Source organism: Lissotriton helveticus, chromosome 1_1, assembly GCF_964261635.1.
Source record: "Lissotriton helveticus chromosome 1_1, aLisHel1.1, whole genome shotgun sequence".
Lineage (NCBI taxonomy): Eukaryota > Metazoa > Chordata > Amphibia > Caudata > Salamandridae > Lissotriton > Lissotriton helveticus.
This window is the reverse complement of record NC_136057.1, coordinates 996,330,539-996,344,525: the sequence shown is the minus strand read 5'-3', so window position 1 is coordinate 996,344,525 and position 13,987 is coordinate 996,330,539. Positions and strand designations below refer to the sequence as shown.

General features: G+C 47.2%; 1 protein-coding gene across 1 annotated transcript in view; it reads right to left on the bottom strand.

The window, feature by feature from the left end:
- LOC144763317 (uncharacterized) overlaps positions 1-13,987 on the bottom strand; it is a 306,535-nt gene that overhangs the window by 239,632 nt on the left and 52,916 nt on the right. The gene's annotated exons all lie outside the window — the stretch shown is intronic.

Sequence of the window (13,987 nt, the reverse complement as noted above, 5' to 3'; positions counted from 1 at the left end):
AAAGACTCTGAGTCGGGAGCTTTGAAAAAAAGAGAAAATTGCCTGACTTGGATGCCATTTTCTCTCTGCCTTATGTCTCTTGTCAGCAGCAAATGGGAAGCGTGCGCGTGCTGCCCGGGAGCCCTCAGACATGATTCACCGCGCGAGGATGAGCTCCTGCTCTCATACTGAGGAGCAGCTGAAAGGGATGACGCTGCAATGACCATAAATTAGCCAACACATGCTTCACACCTGCATCTCACCGTACCATCACTCCATAAACTCAGACATAAAGGGAAAGTACCCGTGAGAGGGGCCCGGGAGAGGCAGGGCTCCTGCATTTCACTTCTTGAACGGGTTAGATATTTGCTGCAATGTATAATCTGCCATTTCCCTGTGGACTAACTGCACACGAGGGGTCTACCGGGAGAGGGGAATCCTACCAGAGGCGTACTGCGCCCTATTGAAGTAGAAACACACGGAAGTGCGTGCGTCTGGTATATGTAAAGAAAAGTCTTTCAGACAAGAGTTGTCTGTAGGAGAATGCTTTTCTTAGTTCAAGAACCCTCAATCACCCTTAGGTGACATGCTTCATCAGAGGGTTCCCTCCTCACACCTGCATCACAAGGTACCTGGTGTGGGCTACAATTCACAAAAGCAGATGTCTTTTTAGGGGGAGATAGATGAGCACATGGTGTTAACGTGAGGGACAGAGTGCTAAGTGCCATCTCGTTATTAGCGAAAATAGGGAGGGAGTGATTGGAGTAAAATTGTCTCCTGGTAGGCGGAAGTTCAATTTTATTCTGGTGCCTCCTGGGGACCGGATTAAATAAACAGACTAAACAGGAGTTTGGAAAAAATACTCCCCATAGCATCAAGGTCAACATGTTTCTGCCCTTCAGGGATCCCAGACAGGGTTCAGGGGAATTCGTAATGTCACTCTTCAAACAATTCTGTGTAACAATCATATACTGGTCTCATCGTAGTCCCTTCCCACCCTCCGGCCCCCTCCCCTCCCTTGCCTAATTGAACTAATAGATCTATTTTAATTTTGAATTTGTAAGCCAAGTATGGCTTGTGAACCAAAGTTTGCAACTTCACGGTATGAATGTCTTTGAATTGAAACATTTGAAGCACGTATGGCTCCTTTTTTAAACTTAAATATATGATAAACTACCGCATTTATAGGCATAAAAGCAAACCGAAAGAGGCTCTCTTCTGTTCTGAGTAATGTCTTATCCACGTGTCAAGTTTGCTGTGAATCTGTTTACCAGTTCACCAGTTTTGACTGGCAAGGAACAATTCCTATGTGAGTTAGAACGAGAAATTGATCTTTTGTGACTTCACTTTGCCAACCCTGACCAAATTTTAAAGCCTGCCCATATGTTGTTGAGCTAAGACAATGCACAAATGCCATGCAAAATTGATAAACAACAGAAAAGATATTGGCCATGCGAAAACACTTTTCTTACGGACTCTGAAACTCAGCCATGAATATAGCGTCGCAGTTACACCTGGATCAGGTGAAAGCTCTGTAGAATGTAAAAGGAGAATAGTATTTCGGTTTTTTTAATGCCCTAAATGCGTTTTCATTTTCCCTCCCTCACGGCCAGATTACAAATACTTTTAGAAAGGATTAAAATCAGGTTTCAAATGTGTAGGGATTTGTGTGCATTGTTGTTGCATTGATGGGCATTTACCGGTAGGGCATAAACAGCGCGTGCTCTCAGGGCGCCATCTGCTGGCCGTCGCTTGGAAGCTCATGATGGCACCCACACCCACAGCCACACACAAAAGTGGCTGTTTAGAATGAACAATAGACAATGGGATCAAGCAACAGAATCAGGAACCCCATTTATGAACAGATTAATGACCCAGATATTATGCACTTAGATCACTGAATGAGACGTGTTAAGAACGTTCAATCCTAATTGGTTGCTGCTTCAAAGGGAAACGGACTGGATCTCTCCCCTGCACTCTGGAGTCTGGACACAAAGGGGATATGTACAAGGAAATGGCGGAACGCAGCTTTAGCCTCCTTGGCTTAACGCTGCGCTCCGCCACTACTGAAATGCAGGGCTGCACCATATTTACAAGAATGGGGTGCAGCCTTGGTTTCCCCCTGCGATGGCGCTAACACGGGCACCCTTGCACCATAGTGCAAGGGTGTCTGCGTGCGGGAGAGGATTGTTTATGTACAGGAAGGTGTCCCATCCTGCACGTAAACAATCCGAAAATGCAATTGACACTTTATGCGTGCTGCTTCATGCAGCACACATGAAAGTGGCAAAATGGCATTTTTAAAAAATGTTTGTTAACGTACAGGAAGGGACACCTTCCTGTACATAAATAGACCATGGCATTTTGCTTTTTTCATGTGTGCTACACAAGGCAGCACACATGGAAAAAGCAAAAACGAGGATAAATAATGCATTTCTCCTCGTTTTGCCAACTTAAGACCAGGATTTACCTGGGCTTAATTTTGCCGCTGCCTCCTGTGTACGCCACCCTTGTACATAGGAGGCAGCGTCAAAATGAATGGGTGTAGCGGTGGAACGCCCACCGCAATACCCACTACCCACCCCTTTCATGCTAACCATAACGTGAAAGGGGGCCATATGTACGAGGCAGCGTTAAGCCACGCTGCCTTGTATCGCCACAACAATGTTGGTAAAAGTGACGTTGTGGTGGCGATCAGGGCTTGTACATGGAGAAGTGTGACTCAGGGGTTAGAGGCAGCAGACCCGGAAGCTGAGATCGGTCCTGGACCAGGGTTCAATTCCCCGCCTCGGCGGGGTCTTGGGCTAAAAATTCCACGGACTCGATAATTCTCGCCCCGGTGCCTCCTCGACTCACGGGTTCACACTCTGCGACTCTGGGCAATAGCTTGCTTAATCTCCACAACGGCCCCTCGCGGCGGGATGCCTGACTTTCACCTTGTGGATACCCTGCTATCTCACAGGGGAATACCAGGAAGGGTTCCCTAAGCAAGCGCCGGGACACCCACTGCGGGTAGCTGTGCGCTATATAAGCTCAACTACATTTACATTTACATTTACATATGCCCCAAAGTTCCTTCTCTGTTCTCGCTGTTGGAGCTGTGCACGCTCGCTCTGCATTTCCTCGGCTGCAAGGCCAGCCTCTTAGAGTAAGACTTCTCTTCTATAAATCTGTGTATCAGTTCTTTTTGCTATCCAGACGAACAGTTCTTTTTCAACTCCCACATCCAGTTGGGCACGTCAACCTTAGAGACCCTCCTCTAATTTACCACACTAGCTTCTCAGCGTTGCACGCTTCAGGCAAAGGTGGGTGACTGGTAGGTGTAAGTGGGCATGTGTGGAGAGTGCTTTTGCATGCTAATATATATTTTAATGAGCAGGTATCAATCGCGTATAGGGACGCCTTTTATGTAGGATACGTTGACTTCGTGTAACATTGGTTATAAATACAACACACTTAAAAACAAATATACATGAAAAGGCAGCTTATGGGACACACCTACATTACCTCCTCGTCCCTCCCTCGCTTCCCTTTGTTACACATATGAGGCATCCCTGCTTCCCTAGACACCCATACCACTTGATATATTTTTATATAAAGTCCCACTGCCCCTCCAACCTCCTGTTTTTCCGGTGTTTCATCTGACGTGGGATGCACGTACCACGTGCGGTACAGCAGTCGTTTCTGGACTACCCTTCTTCTGGCAACAAGATTAACGTTTGGATTGAAGCAGCTTTTCACAAGTTTTGCCAGGAATACATGGTTGTTTGGGCATGGCGGGCCTGACCTCATTGGCAGGGTGCCTTCCCTCGCCTCGTCTGGAGTCGCGGTGGGCTCTTGGCAGCAGAGCGAGCTGAATGTGGATGACGGAGTCACCAGCTTGACGTGGCTGGGGCTGTCCTTCCTGGTTGAAAACCGGATGAAGAAGTGGCAGTGAACCGGACTGCGCAGCTCCTCGGCTGTCCTGGACACAGTGAGGGCCTCGAAAAAGACCGTTAAATCATTTTCACGATCTTTCGTGTTATTTTGTGATTGGATGTTTGTTTTTTTCACTCATTCTGCACATTGTTGTTGGAGTCTGCTGGTGTGGTTGGTCCTTTGTGAAGGGAGTGTTACCTATATCTAGGTGTCTCCCTGTTGTGTTTTTTGGTTGGATGTCATTATGGTGGGGAAACGTGCATCCAAGCGTAAGCATGTGCTGTCCTCTTCTGACGATGAGGAGCCTATTCCTTTTCGCCGGAGTAGGTCCAGGGATCCGGTGGATTCTTTTGCCCTACTCTCAGCTTCTGAGCTGCAGGCAATGATTGAGGCTGCTGTGGATCGTGCTCTGGAGTCCAGGATTCCATCCAAAAGCAGGGCCTCTCGCGCTGCGGTGGGTCAGGTGGATTCACCCTCTGATGACTCCTCGGCTTTGGAAAGTAGCCATCCTTCTACTTTTACAGGGATATCTGTACGTAGAGAGGACGTTCTGGATATTCTTCAACACATCTGGGAGAACTTGGGATTTTTACCTTTTTCTTCTTCTGAGGGGACGGAGGGTATTTTCCTCAGTATGTAAAGCCCCCTGTTTTTGCTATGCCGTTTCATGGTCGCATCAAAGACTTGATAGTTGGTGAATGGCGTGGCCTGGAACGTTCTTCGGTTCCACGCTTTTTGCAGAGGCTGTACTCTCTTGAGGAGGAGGAGGACTCTCTTCCTCACTCTGTTAAGGTGGATGCCATGTTGGCCACTCTGATTGGTTGTACAGCGATCAATCCAGAGGACTGTTCTCCTGCAGATGCTACAGACAAGAAAGTGATGGGGCTCTGGAGAATTCTTTCTCTGCGGAGAATTTGACTTTAAAGGCAGGTATCTACTCTGCTTATGCTGCTCAATCCTTGGTATCAGATCTTTGAGAAACTATCCACGGCTAATCAGGAGGAGACTGATTGCTATGGATTACTGGTGCACATGGAGCAACAGGTGAAATTATTGGCTGACATCTCTTCGGATGTCCTTAAATCTTCTGCCATGGCTTCTGGTTTCATGATTCTGGCATGGAGGAATCTGTGGATTCGAGACTGGAAGGCAGATTTCTCTGAAAAATCATCTCTCCTTAAAATTCCGTTGGAGGGTAAAAATGCGGTTTGGTGGGCAGCTGGACAGCATGATTACCAAAGCTTTCAAAGATTGAAAGTATGCTCTGCCCTACAAGCGGAAGACTTCATCGTCTTCCTACTCCGGTCATTTTTGGAATCTTCCTTCTTCCTCGTCTTCATTTTATTCCTCCTGTCAATCCTCCGAACCCTTTTCGGACTGTCGGCGAAAGTTCAAGCCCAAGAAGGCCTCTTCCTTGGCAGGCTCCAGGGGGTAAGCTGATTTCTTCAAGCGGAAGTCCTGACAACGATTGCGGATAGCCTCAAGGCCAGTGGGCGGGAGGCTGTAGTATTTTCTGGAGGCTTGGAGTTCGAATGTGAGGGATCATTGGGCTTTGAACATTGTCAGGAGCGTTTATCATATAGACTTTGTCGCTCTGCCACCCGGCTGGGGCACCATCCATACTCCTGTCCCCAGGAATCCGGAGAAGGAGCAGGCTCTTCTGGGCAGGGTTCATCGTCTTCTGTAAAAGAGGTCAATCATGCCTGTCCCCCTGGCGGTTCAGAAAAGGGGGTGGTGATGAACAGAGTGTCTGAATTAAGCAGACCACTCTTACCCAGTCCAAAGATCAGGGCTTGATCCATCACCGTTATTTAGCTCACTGCCCCATCCCAGCTCAGAACCTGGCTATATGCAAATTAGTCTGTCCCTGGCCCAGTGCATCATGGGAACAGGGCAGACCAATCTGATCTGTTGACTGGGTAGGAGTGTTCTGATTAACTCAGATACTCTGTCCATTACCACCCACTTTTTGAAATTATTTTGGCCACCATGAGTGTGGAAGGGTATGCTCAGACATGAGTCCCTTGCTCACTGCACCATCAGGATTCAAGCAAGCCGGGCCGAAGACGGCTGTAATGCCAGAAACCGGTCCCCGGAAGCTTGTTTCCTTTCCAGTGAAGAATTGGCTTGGTAGTTTGGTCTGCCCTGTTCCCATGATGCACTGGGCCAGGGACAGACTAATTTGCATATAGCCAGGTTCTGAACTGGGATGGTGCAGTGAGCTAAAAAACGGTGATGGATCAAGCCCTGATCTGTTGACTGGGTAGGAGTGTTCTGATTAACTCAGATACTCTGTCCATTACCACCCACTTTTTGAAATTATTTTGGCCACCATGAGTGTGGAAGGGTATGCTCAGACATGAGTCCCTTGCTCACTGCACCATCAGGATTCAAGCAAGCCGGGCCGAAGACAGCTGTAATGCCAGAAACCGGTCCCCGGAAGCTTGTTTCCTTCCCAGTGTAAGAATTGGCTTTTGTAGTCTGGTCTGCCCTGTTCCCATGATGCACTGGGCCAGGGACAGACTAATTTGCATACAGCCAGGTTCTGAAACTGGGATGGTGCAATGAGCTAAAAAACGGTGTTGGATCTAGCCCTGATCTCTTGACTGGGTGAGAGTACTCTGCTTAATTCAGAGACTCTGTCCATCACCACCCCTTGTTGTAAATAATTTTGTCCACCCTAAGCGTGGAAGGGTATACTCAGATGTGAGTCCCTTGCTCATTGCACCATCAGGATTCAAGCAAGCCGGGCCGAAGACGGCTGAAATGCCAGAATGAAATGCCAGAAACCGGTCCCCGGAAGCTTGTTTCCTTCCCAGTGTAAGAATTGGCTTTTGTAGTCTGGTCTGCCCTGTTCCCATGATGCACTGGGCCAGGGACAGACTAATTTGCATACAGCCAGGTTCTGAAACTGGGATGGTGCAATGAGCTAAAAAAACGGTGTTGGATCTAGCCCTGATCTCTTGACTGGGTGAGAGTACTCTGCTTAATTCAGAGACTCTGTCCATCACCACCCCTTGTTGTAAATAATTTTGTCCACCCTAAGCGTGGAAGGGTATACTCAGATGTGAGTCCCTTGCTCATTGCACCATCAGGATTCAAGCAAGCCGGGCCGAAGACGGCTGAAATGCCAGAAACCGGTCCCCGGAAGCTTGTTTCCTTCCCAGTGTAAGAATTGGCTTTTGTAGTCTGGTCTGCCCTGTTCCCATGATGCACTGGGCCAGGGACAGACTAATTTGCATACAGCCAGGTTCTGAAACTGGGATGGTGCAATGAGCTAAAAAACGGTGTTGGATCTAGCCCTGATCTCTTGACTGGGTGAGAGTACTCTGCTTAATTCAGAGACTCTGTCCATCACCACCCCTTGTTGTAAATAATTTTGTCCCCCTGGCGGAGCAGTGAATGGGTTGCTATTCCATTATTTTTCTTGTTCAAAAGGTGTCAGGGGGTTCAGGCTTGTTCTGGACCTAAAAAGAGTGAATTGGTGGGTCAGAACCATTCACTTCAAGATGGTGATGTTGCAGTCCATAATTCCATTGGTAGGGGTCCAGGACTTTATGACTTCCATAGATCTCCAGGGCACGTATCTACATGTTCCCATGGCACGGGACCATAAGAGGTTTCTGCGTTTTGCAATAGAGGACTGCCACTTCCAGTTTGTGGTGTTGCCATTCGGGCTGAAGTCCACTCCCCGTCTTCACCAAGCTGTCGGCTGCATTGGTGCCTTGGCTCACAGTCAGAAGATGTTTCTCCATTCCTACTTGGACAACTAATTGGTTTATGCTCACTCATTCATGTTGGCTCACAGTCACACGGGGTTTCTTATCAACGTGGAAAAATCCTGCCTTGCTCCGTCCCAGGACCGTCTCTTTATTGGGGCAAGATTTCATACAGATTTGGGGGTGGTCACTTTGCTTGAGGTTCAGGTGTCCAAGATTCAGTCTCACATTCTGACTCTTTTGTCCAAGCAGGTCCAGGTAGTGGCTCGTTGGCTCCAGGTCCAAAGGGATCTGGCGGCCACAGTATTTCTGGTTCCATGGGCCCGGTTTCATTTACACCAGCTGATGGCACACATTCTGGTGCATTGATCTCTCCATCACCTCCCACTCTCTTCTCTGATACCGGTGTCCCCTCATATCAGGGAGGATCTGGGTTGGTGGCTCATTTGGGGTCATCTGCTGCAGGGGGTGTCTCTCACCCCTCCTGCACCTTTGGTGGTCACCACAGACACCAGCCTCTCGGGGTGGCGGGCCTGGATGGGGGTTCTGGTCCTACTCTCAGAGCAGGAGGTCTTTGTAATGGAGGGAGTTGGAGGCTTTCGTTTGGCTCTGAGGGCCTTCTTGCTGTTGCAATTGATTTGGTTGTCCTGGTAAGTACAGACAACATCACGACCATGGCTTATGTGAACAGACGGGGGGCCAGGTCCCCTTCTCTGGCAGCGGAGAAGTTGTTATGTTGGGCAGAGTTCCGTCTGTTGGCGATCTCAGCGATTCATATTAAGGGGGTGTCCAATTCTCTGGCGTACGCTCTCAGCAGAGCCATCCCGTCATCGGTGGATTTTTGCCTCCGTCTGGAGTTGTTTGTGGAGCTGAGAGTGCTCTGGGATGTTCCAGTGGTGGACTTTTTTGCAAGTGTGGCCAATGCCAAGGTGTCCAGATTATGCTCCCTGATCTAGGAGAGGTCGGCTTAGGCTGTGGACGCTCTCTCCTGCCCATGGCCTCGGGATCTCCTGTACACATTCCCTCCCTTTCCGCTGCCTCTCTGGTTCCTTCTGCAGGTCTGGTCTTTGGGGGCGTCAGTAGTCCTGATTGTCCCCGCTTGGCCTCAGGTCTTTTGGTTTCCTCTTCTGGTGGAACTGAGGTGAGAGTTGGAGTGGTTACTGCCCCTGACTCCCTCGCCTTTGATGTTCCCTGTGTTACAGCAGGATGTTCTGTCCCTATGTGTTGGCGGCCTGGAGGTTGAACGCTTAGGAATGCTGCATTAGGGCGTTTCCAGCAGGTTTTACCTCAACTCTGCAAGCGGCTTGGCGCTCATCTACCAACAAATCGTAATTAAGGCACTGGCTTTCTTTCAGTAGGTGGTATTGAGGCAAGGGTTTGGATCCTCCTTCCTCTACCTTGTTTGAGATTATGTTATTTTTCCAGGATGGGGCTTCATTGGGGTTGAAAGTTACCTCCCTTTGTCTTCAGTGAGCTGCGATTAAGGCTTTCCGGAGTTCTTGGGAAAATCTCTCTGATCTTGATGGTCTGATTGGATGGCTTTTCAAAGGGTTTGCCTAATGTTCTCCCTGACCCACGGAAGCACTTTCCAACTTGGGATCTGTCTTTGGTTTTGGAGGCCTTGATGTCACCTCCTTTTGAGCCTCTGGTTTCTTTCGATTTATGTTTCTTGTCTTTTAAGACCTTGTTTTTGGTGGCGATTTCTTCTGCTCACCGTTTAAGTGAACCGGGAGCTTTGTCTTTCAAGCATCCCTTTTATAAAGTTTTTGCTGACAGGATCGTTTTACGACCAGTCCTTTCCTTTCATCCTAAGCTGGATTGCTAGTTTCATCAGGACCAGGAATTGATCCTGCCTTCCTTTTTTTATTCTCCTTCCTCAGAATCTGAGGTGCCTCTGCACTAGTTGGATGTCAGGAGGGATCTCCTGATCTCTTTGGAACGTGTCACTTCCTTTCGTCTTTCTGATTCCCTCTTGGTTCATTTTGGGTTTGTGAATCAGGGGTTGCATCCTTCCACGTCTTCCTTGAGTGAGTGGGTTCGGTCTCTGATTTCTCTGGCTTAAAAGTGTGCTGGGCACCTTTCTCCCTTGGGGGTACAGGGTCGTTCCACTTGGTCTTTGGAGGCTTCCTGTGCTGAGATCTAGGGGGCTTATATTTCTGAGATTTGCCGAGCTGCCACCTGGGCATCCCCTCTGACTTTTGCCTCTCATTACCGGATTGGTCAGGAGGTTGACCGTTCTGAGTTTGTTTGGTTCCATTGTTCTTTCCGCTATGGTTCCTGAATAGTGGTGCTTCCTTGATGGCTGTGTTTTTCTAATAAACCTGTTTTTGTGCATATCCAATTTGATTGTCCTGTTTGGCTTCGTACACCTTGTATATGTAATGAAGGGAAGCAAGGGAGGGAAGAGGAGGCAATGCATCAATTACTTACCGGTAATTGCATTACTCTGAGTCCTACTCCCTTGCTTCCATTCATTACATCCCCCCTTCCCTCCCTGGCAGTCCAGGCCAACCTTTTGGTATGATTTCGGATTATGTGGTATTAAAGGAGGTTGGAGGGGCTGGGAGCTTTATATATAAAAAAACTATTATCATGTGGAATTGGTGTCTGGTGAGGTAGGGATTCCTCATATGTGTAATGAATGGAAGTGAGGGAGTACGTCTCAGAGTAATGCAATTACTGGTAAGTAATTGATGCATTACTGAGGTTGGAACTCAATCAATCAGAAAACAGACTCTAGTCTGTGAGAGAGCACTCAATACTAGAGACTGAAAGTACTGTGAGACCATGCTGTCGGCTTCAGAGCACAATACATATCTCTGTAACCTGACATGACACAATAGATGTTCTTTGGAGTGTTAGGTGGTTTTGTGATAAAAATCAAGGTGATTGATCAGAATATCAGAGGAGACAGAAAGGTGTTATGTGGTGGTTGTCAACCGGCTTCGGAGGAGATTAGAAGCTGATCAGAAGGTTGCTGGAAGAGTGGGAGTTTTCACTCCACACTCGGTCTTGTTAGGGGTTCTGGCTTGAGACCCCTCTACCGATTAGGGAGGGAACCCAGGGACAATGTTTCGCAGCTGAACTGTCTGCTAATTGAATCAAGCTAAGATACAACTTCTAAATAAGTGGCCTTGAATGAGCTCCTGGTGGCTTTTGAGGCTTCATATAGATTGAGAAATATGGAAGTCTGGTTAGACAACTGTGACGTTTGCTGAGCGGCTAGGTTGCCTCTGTGCCATGATTGGGTCTGTGTCACCAATGAGAGATTAATGCTGGCTGGTAATGTCCTATATGGGGTGTTATTACTCTTGAGTCGCTGAGATTGCGTGTTTCCTCTCTCTGCAGCCAAAACAATGGAGCAGAGTCACAATAGTTATCATAATGTACCAGTCACACCTCCACGCCCCGCAAGGGAGCGCACTCTTATTGGCCTATTTCAAGGGCAGAACGTACCACAGCAAGACACTTCAAATCTGAACTAAAGACCTCAAGCACCACAACCAACCAAAACAGCAGCAAATCTTCCCACGAGGCCAAACCGAAGATGCTGAGTAACTCGCAGCCTAGTAAAGCAGCCAGCCAGAGAGCTCCGTCCTTCAGGTGATCAATGTAGGGTCACAATTCATCATGGGTTTTGTCTAGTTATGATACTCGAATGGAATCTGCTACCCGTTGAGTGTGGTTTCAGCAAAATAAAAGATGTTAAATAAACACACCGTTGTTTTGCAATGCTTGTTCAGTTGTGATACTTTGAAAGATGGCGCATGACGGAAAAGTGAGATGATCACAGACCTGACAAGTCCAAACACATCATTTGTCTTTCACACACAAAGAAGTGGAGAGTGACTAGTGCCCAACCTTAATCTCAAGAGAGCCACAGAAAAGAGCAACATTCACCCTGGTAAACAAAAGCCTCATGGTCTGATTGTATCTTTGGCTGTAGACCAACACATCTCATACAACTGAGCCCGCTGTCCAGCCATGAAGGTTTTTCTGTGGGCTGATAGCCTTCTGCACAAATATCAACAGGGAGCATGCTCTCAGAAGCCACAACTCACACAAACGTATTGGGGTGAAACCTCTGTTGGATTAGTGAATGAATCAGATTTATAATGTGCACTGCAAACTTAAAAGATGTCCACCTGTTTGCTGTGATTTCTCTTATCATTTACGATGGCAAAGTTTGGGTGATCTTGCTTCTGCAAGTCTATTATTTTTAATGTTATCATGCCCTCGTAAATGTTTTGTGAGTCTTCCATCCTTTGATCCACTTAACTAACATATCGACAAGCCATTTTAAGAGCGGCAGCCTGTAGTTCGGGTTGTAACCATGAGGGGCGCTTTCTGCTGCCCTCTTACCCACATTCAGCAAACAGTGGTCATTCACATGGAAATAAAGTCTTCAGAAAACTTCAGCAATATTTCCTGCACAATTTATCTTCTAAAATATTCTACTTTATGCAGTATTTTATAGGTTATTCACCATTTTTTCTAAACAGCACATTTGTTTACGGAAAAGCAGAGAATATAAAGCTTTGTAAATGTTATTATCGTGCCTATCAAATCAAGAAATAGATTAGAGCTCTCCATTCAGACGCTTCTGCTGTATGAAAGAAAGAATAACCCTCTTCCAGAGTCCTTGGTTCATCTTTGGATGTGCATTGAGTGGAATTACTTTTGTTTTTTTCCCACTTAGCTGGATTAATTGCCCTCTAGATGAGGTTCGGGATCCCCTGCTTTATCTCGTAGACCCCTTGCCCTGCAACTAAAGGCAATCACCTGTGAGATTCCATTTGACAAGGACATGTCTTTCAAGCGTGCCAATCTAAGTACCAACTCCTTTCTCTGCCCCCATACTTCTCAATGAAGGACAGGGGCGCAGTGATAGGGACCACCGTGATGCCAGGCTGGGTTACTTTAAAACCCCGTGTGCAGGGATCCAAGCCATTATACAGCAGGAGGGAAAACTCTGCATTGGCTACCCAAGGGCCACAGAAGTTTATTCTAGATATTGGGGGACACATGGGCAGACATGCCAATGTTCCTCAGCCATGCACTGTGCCACTCCTGCTATTCCATTACAGGGGCACAGATACACAGCTCCAGCGATGGACTCAATCCTGCCTCTCAGCACCTGTCCTATTCCCTCACAGGGATGTATATGCACCGCTATGCCAACACACATAATGCATGCCGCGCTGGGCACCCTTAGTTTCTTCAGTGGCCACACACAGCTCTATCAGTGTGCATGGGTACTGGATGCTAGTTTTCTACATTAATCTTCACTATTGGCTTTAAACACTGGCAAAAGTTAGTTATAACAACTTGTAAGATTAGATACTTTTTCTCAGAGGATGGGAAACATTATTCAATCCATGTTCATACACTAATGCCAATATCAACTCCAGTCAATAATTATAGATAAGTGATGAGTCCATGACAAAGCTGCCACGTTGCCATGTCTTATGTAATTGACATTTTCAGCCAGATCTGACTTTTTAGTTAAACACTTTGCATTCAGGGAAGCAGGGTAGTATCCTTGCATAGACACTTCAGGAACTCTCATGTGGTGCTAAGGCAATTTGTAGACATTACAATGGACAAAAAAAGGCATTTCTGATATTAATCTTATTAAATGAACATAACGGTTTTAGTTTGTATCACAGTGTCAGTGAAAGCGTCCCCCATGATGCTTAAAATGTCACTCATAGGAGCACAGAAAACTTGGAAAAGTCACATATACGTGAAATGAAGCCATGCTTCAACCTTCAAGTTCCAATATAGAGACAACACAGGGATGGGAGAGAGCAACGAGCAAGAATGGCCCACATTTACCCTGCTTTAGGAACCTGCTATTCTGCCCTCACACTAGGAAGACACCTGCTGGTCCCTGCTTGCTTCACTCCCCAATCTGTGCACTTGTGTTCCTGCCGGCCTGCGTTAGCCAGACCTTGGAGGCACCAGAGTGCTCCAGCTTCAGCATCAGTGAGTATTTATGTGGAGGATGGACCGCCTGCAGTGGATGCAGGGTGCAAGATATGGAGTCTATCTGTGGAATACAAGGAGCAGGAGAACAGATGTGTGTCTGTGTGTGACTTGCGAGGATAGCACCACATGCTGCTCAAGGTGCCCCTTAGCTGCATGTGGTGGATCTACTGTCTGTGAAGGAAGCTTGCTCTGCAGCTCTACAGCCTGTGTGTACAGAAACAGGTTTTACAAATACACAAGGCCTACCTGATGTTCTAAAAAATCATTTATATGAGAACCAGAAGTGGGCAAGCGTAGAGTTTGTGACATGAGCCAAACAAAGTAATTGTGACCGGCCTCCAGTATTTTAAGCCTCAAAAGGAGCGCAGCACTGTTGTTAG